The sequence below is a fragment of the Rhinolophus sinicus genome, linkage group LG02 (genome assembly GCF_036562045.2).
Source record: "Rhinolophus sinicus isolate RSC01 linkage group LG02, ASM3656204v1, whole genome shotgun sequence".
Classification (NCBI taxonomy): Eukaryota; Metazoa; Chordata; class Mammalia; order Chiroptera; family Rhinolophidae; genus Rhinolophus; species Rhinolophus sinicus.
Window position 1 is genome coordinate 25709565 of NC_133752.1, and position 6637 is coordinate 25716201.

Consider the following 6637-nt stretch of genomic DNA (forward strand, 5'->3'; position numbering starts at 1 on the left):
TTCTGTAACTCAGTTTTCCCATCTGTAAAACAGAAGTAATAAATGCCTACCTCAAACAGTTGTAAGGCCAAAATGAGTTGATACATGCAAAGCACTTGAAACAGTTCCTGGCATCTAGAAAATCTCAATAAATGTCTGCTACTACAAGTATTGTTTCTACTACTTATCAAACATTCAGTCATATCATTTTCCAGTTCCCTTTATGTATGGAATCTTGAGTAAGGTGGTTCTTTCCATTGTAAATGAGAGATACTCAACTCAAAATAGCTTCAGTAAAAAACAAATAATGTTAATTAAGAAATAATATAATCATCTCGCTGGAAAGTTCAAGTGCTATGGTAGCTTCAGGTATGGCTAAATCCAGAATTAAAGCAATGAAGGTTCTCTTACTCCTCTCCATCTCTCAGCTCTGCTTCTTTTTCAGTAATGGGCTATGGCAGCCTCTCTCCAGGAGGTCAGCAAATTGCCCACTGGTAGCTCGAAAACACCCTAAGTCTTAGCACTATTGCCTACAAGCCCAGAGAAAGAGACCCTTTCTTCTCCAGCAGGGACATGTTATCATTCAAAGGTGACTCCAAGTGGCCAGAGTTTGCCCTAGCCTACCTTTGTGCAAAGTGCTATGTTCAGAGATGGAGCACCAAGGTTGGTTAGTATGGGTGCCAAAGTCACTCCCCAGGCAGGAGCTTGAGAGTTACTCCAGGCCCCCAGGGAGTGGGGTGGAACAGTTACCAAAGGCAGTCCTGGGAACAAGGCAAGCCTGCTCTTCAGAAGTGACTAAACTGCTTCAGCTCATTCCAGAATTTGTTTACTGCCTGATAATTGTTTGGGTTTTTTGTTTTGTTTTGTTTTTTTGATCATGTACTGTATATTAGGAACTACACTGGGGGCTGTACATAAAAGTAAAATGTAATAACAGCTAAAATTGATTGAGTGGTTGATATGTGCCATGTCTAGGTTATGTATTCATGCAGTTATTAGGAAGATCTTATATAATCTTCCTACTTACCCCATGAAGTAAGCACAAGTATTATTCCCAGTTGAGGAAACTAAGGCTCAGAGGATTTAGTAACCTGTCCAAAACCACACCCCTTAGTAAAACACAGTTAGGATTTGGACCCAATGCAGTCTGACCATCAAGACCCTCCTTTATATGTTCTGTGAATTTGATCTTCGTGAAAGTCCTGAGATAATGCCTTGTTAAAACCACTTTTGAGTGACCAGTTTTCTCAGTGGTTAGAATGCAGTGCTCATAACACCAAGGTCACCAGTTCTATCACCACATGGGCCACTGTGAGCTGTGCCCTCCACAACTAGATTGAAACAACTACTTGACTTGGAGCTGATGGGTCCTGGAAAAACACACTTAAAATAAATAAAAAGTTTAAAAAACAAAAACAAAAGCACTTTATCACAGATGAGGAAATAAGACTCAAAGAGGTTAAGTACATTTCTCAAAATCATGCCTGGGCCCTGTGCTAGGCAATTGGGAGCCAGAAATGAAGCTATGGCCCCTGACAGGACTGCTGTGTGTGTGGTTGCACAGCTCGAGCCCTGCACAAAGGTGCCTGGTCCATTGGGGGGCAAAGGAGGATGATGGATGAAGTTCAGCCGGAGTTCTACTCACAAATCACAGCCCTGACCCTGGCTGCATCCCCCCAAAGTCTTTTTCTATTGGCCAAGCCATATCGATGAGGCCGCAGCTAATCAGAGGGGGAAGGATTTTACAAATTGACCAAAGCCAGTAGATAGGTTAACAGGAAACTTGACCCCAACCTCAAAGGCAGCCTGAAAAACAAACAGTTACAATGACACGTGGTAGTACCGAGGAAGATGCTGCCACAGAGAGCTATATGACACAGAGGAGGGGCCATGTGGCTGTTCACGCTGCCACGTTCAGACTTGAATAGGTCCAGTAGCCCATTGGCCTGAGGACGCATAGGGCTGCCAAGCAAATGGATCCCAGTTGAGTGGGAGCACTGGGCCCATTCACTCTCAGATGAGCAGACCTGGGGACCATCCCAGCAGTCTTGGCTTGACAGAAGCATTGTCTCTGTTCTAAGACAATTGTAGCTACTCATTAATCTGGACATAGAAAAACAGACTTGGCTAAAGCCACTTGGGGTAGCTGCCCACCCAATAATTACCCTTCTTCCCCTAGCTATCTATCAGAGCCTTGATATTCTGGGTACTGTAATGTTGGTTACTCATATGTTACACAGGTTTCTCCCCAGCCCCAGGGGATAAATAATGACTAATCTAAATTGACTATTATAGTTTGGGTTCCTTCCAGAGTAAGGAACAAGGATTTTAGGAGGTGATCCCAGAAACTGCTTAAGAACACAGTTTAAGAGATTAACGAAAAATGTATGTAGAGCACCCAGCCCTAAGCTCTAACCATATAGGCAATGACACATGATAGTTATTATTACTTGATATAACCCCCTCCTGGCTTAACATAGAGGTCTGGAAAGCCAGGTAGGATCTGAGTGATCTGTGTGCTATAACTGATAATTTCCTGATATCTAATCATTCCATGTGCACTCATCTTCAACATGTGCTAGAATATGCTGTGCTTGGGGCCAATCAGCATGTTGAAACCCATAGCAACCATGTTTGATTCCTGGCAATGATGAGTCAGTGCGCTAAGAAAGGAAGAAAGTAATGGCAGAACTGAACTTCTTTGTAAGAGGCTGGGCAGTCTTGTCTTGCGGGGTAAGGGAAGCATGAAGATTCTGCTCTGTGTGACTAGAAACAGTGTGCTTCATGGATATTTTAAAGCATAACTACATCTCTAGTAAAGTTTGGGGGGGAAATGAGAAAGGATTTTGGTGGAGCACTAAAAATCCATGCCATAGTGAGGAATTGCTCCACCAAAATCTTTTCTCAGTTCTTTTCATGTGATGAAATTTCAGCTCCAGCACAGGCCCGACCCCTAGACTACATTTCCCAGCATCACTTGTGGTTTGGTATGACCATTGATATGTTCTAATCAAGGCAGATTAAGCACAATCCACCTCTTTTATTTAGAGGAAATTACTGTCTTGGACTATTTCTTTTTCCCTTCCTGGAATCTGAACCTTCTCTTGACTCAGCTTTGCCCATAGGGAAGAGGGCTGATTTATTCTGAGTATTAATTTAGAAAAGCATGCCTCTTCCTAAGAAAAACCCCAGAGGTCAGAGATATCAAAGGGTCGTCAATATCAAAGAAAAACTACTGAAAACACACACACACACACACACACACACACACTCACTTAATGCAACATTTACATTGTTTACATTATTTCTTTCAACAAGGCAGGCTGGGAGAAAATTGGTGGGGAGGGAAATGAGTGATAAGTGCGCACAACCTTATCAATCTGGTCCGTCTTTTTCTGCCTCCTCCACTGCTGACCACCCCCCCCAGCCCCCCCCACACCCCACACCCCCGCCCGACAGGTGGCGTGTCAGTGGCCTTGGCTAGCAAGATTTCTTTCTCTTGTCTACAACGGGAGATCAGAATCTTCTCAAAACTGCATGCCACAGTCTTGAAAACCCAGTTCAGCATTCTCCAGAGATGCGCGAGATCGATGTTCAATGTTCAGTGATGGTCAGCAGGCTGGGCCTTCAAGCAAAATCTTTCAGTAGAGGCTTGGGGGTTACAGCCTGAGGAGTATTAGCTTAAATACTCACTAGTGCCTCCACAGACTTTCTCTCCAGTGCAAACGTCTAGTTTATACTGCTTGCTTTTCGGGTATAAATATGTTTTCCTTTGTTTTTTAAACTTTCCTCAAAAACAACATAACAACATAAGCAAGAACCAATTTTATTATAAACATTATTATGACATCTCTTAAGTTCAACATGTTTATAGCTCGTCAAAGTGGGTTGTAAACACTGTCAAAACAGGTTCCCTTTTGTGGAAACTGTGAGTGAGACAACCTTTAAATATTTAAAGGAACAGACTCTGGGGGATGAAAGAGCAACAAGATCGCTGAGTGACCATGTGGGGCCTAGCTGCCCGTCCAACCTGGGCGGCCTGGATTGTAACCACGAAGAGCGAAGGCTTCTTTCATTCTTAAGCTACTGCGTTTTTCATCTCTTTGTTATAGCTGCTTACCCTCTATCCTGGCACCTACACTGAATAAGACAGAGTAAGTGGACAACCGACATTTGCTGAATAAATGAATGAACACGTGAGTGAGTGCAAGACAGTACATATTTCCTCATGTTTCTAGAATAATGGGACATTCTGTACTGTTTCGTTTTATCTATTTCTGGGGTAGTGTGTCTCCAAAGACAGCTCCAACCTGAAGGCCACACTGAGTCACACTGGGCCGGGACGGGAGTGCCAGCTGCAGAGGGGGAGACAGTCACCTTGACATCACACAGCTGCTGGGGGCCACTGAGAAACTGACGCAGGGACTCTGGCCTCCATGCTCTGGAGAAGGGACACAACAAGATCACCAACTCCACTCACCCGGCACAAATGCTCATGTGTCAGAGATTTCTGAGTGAAACATTAAAGAACAGATGGCAAAATAAAGACTCTACAAGTGTGAAGTCTATGCTTTCTCTGTATGCACATGACACTTTTTTGTGTGCGATCAACATTTATGTCACTCCTTAAGGGTAATGAGCGCATGTTGCCAGCTCCATTTACAGCTAATAACAATCAACAATCACAATGATTGACATTCTCTTCACTGCCATCTCTTACTACGTGAACATTTATTGTTAGCTCTAATATACAGAAAAGAAAAATGTTGCGGAGAGCTACAAAATCAGGTGTCAGAATAAAAATAGTCTTTTCTTGACTGTGAGCACTTAGATCAAACCACTGCAAGAAAAATATTGAAGTGGTGGATTTATTGGAAGAATATATTGTTAAGATGAAGAGGGAGCCCCTTTCCTCAGCTGCCGGTAAGATGCTCGGTCGGGTCCTTCCGAGGCAGGTAAGGCCGCACTAGGGTGAGGCCCTCACTTCATTGCACCCGGCAGCGCTCGCCCAGCACTCGCCTGCACCATGGCCTCCATCTCAGAGCTCACCTGCATCTACTCTGCCCTCATCCTGCGACGATGAGGTGACAGTCAGGGAGAATAAGATTAATGCCCTCATTACAGCAGCCGGTGTAAATGTTGAACCTTTCTGGCCAGGCTTGTTTGCAAAGGCTCTGGCCAATGTCAACATCGGAAGCCCCATCTGTAATGTAGGGCCTGGTGGACCTGCCCCAGTATCTGGCTCAGCACCAGCAGGAGGGCCTGCCGCCTCCACCACTGCGGCCCCAGCTGAGGAGAAGAAAGTAGAAGCAAAGAAAGAAGAATCTGAAGAGTCTGATGATGACGTGGGCTTTGGTCTTTTATAACATGTTCAATAAAAAGCTGAACTCTGCAAAAAATAAATAGATAAAAAGATGATCGGGGAAAGTGAACCAGTGGCCAGCAGGATATACCCATGAGAACTGTTTACAGGTTCTGGATTCATTAGAGGCAGGCTATGTCTAAATATTATCTTATGTTCAGAGACCATGTAAATAAGCCCCATTTCCTGTGCATGATCAAGTGACTGGCTCATGACTAACTGGAAAAGGCACAGGCTACTTTATTAGAAAGATAGTCCGAAGGCAGAGATCTACTCATCTGTCCCAAAACAATGACTGGTGGTAATTCTAAATTGTAAACTTCTGTCTTCTTTAAGCCACTACAATTTTAGGTTTCTTTTTTACAACAGCTTAGCTTTTATCTTAACAAATACACTCACCAAGACAGATTAAGTTCTTAATCAAATGTGTGTTGAAACATGCATGTATACAAGCTTCGTTCTTCCATGAATTCACTGGTATCATCAGGGTGTCAATGACGGTGAAGCATCAGAGAGGATATTTCTAGAATGGCAGAGTCAAAGGGGGGTAAAAGGAGACCTATGGCCTGGGATTAGAAGGAGAGAGAGAACTGGGGATTCTGTTTCTTCCCAGTAACTGGGTTTGCAACTCGAGTAATAATAATGCTAACTCACACTCATATGGAGGTTATTATGACAAGGAACCATTCTAACGCGTACATGTGTCAAATTATTGCGTCCTCATGAGAACTTTTGAAATAGGTATACTTATTCTCCCCAATTTATAGATAATGAACCCAAGTAACACAGAGGTGAAGTCAGTTTCCCAACATCACACAGCAATAAGTGGTGGAGCTACAATCCAAATCCAGACACTAGGCTCTTACCCACTCTGCTATACTGCCAAGGCCCAGGAGGCAGGTGGGGATCAAAATGCAAACACTTTTTTGCCTTGGCATGGGACTATGCCTATGCAAAGGAACGGTACCTTTTTCTAATTGCCTCAAAAGATCTTCTGCTGGCCAAGGTTGCACCACAGAGGACATTTTTTTCTGTTCTCAGATAGGTGAGGTACAGCCTGGCAGCCACCTGCGCGTCACCTCCCATTAGGCCAGGCTTCACTTAGAGTGGCCTGCTGGTGTGTGACACCTACTGGTGAGCACACTGGCACAGCTACAACCCTGATAACTTTTACTCCCACTCTTAGTCATTACCGCTTTTGTATTCTGCAGTCATCCACTTCCCTTCACACGACCATCCCAGCAGAAACTAACTATAATGAGCAGGAGCTCAGAGCCGTGGGCTAGCCATCCACCA

General features: G+C 44.0%; 1 pseudogene; it reads left to right on the forward strand.

The window, feature by feature from the left end:
* The first annotated feature begins 5005 nt into the window (after positions 1-5005).
* On the forward strand, positions 5006-5345 carry LOC109452722 (large ribosomal subunit protein P1; annotated as a pseudogene).
* Positions 5346-6637: the final 1292 nt, after the last annotated feature.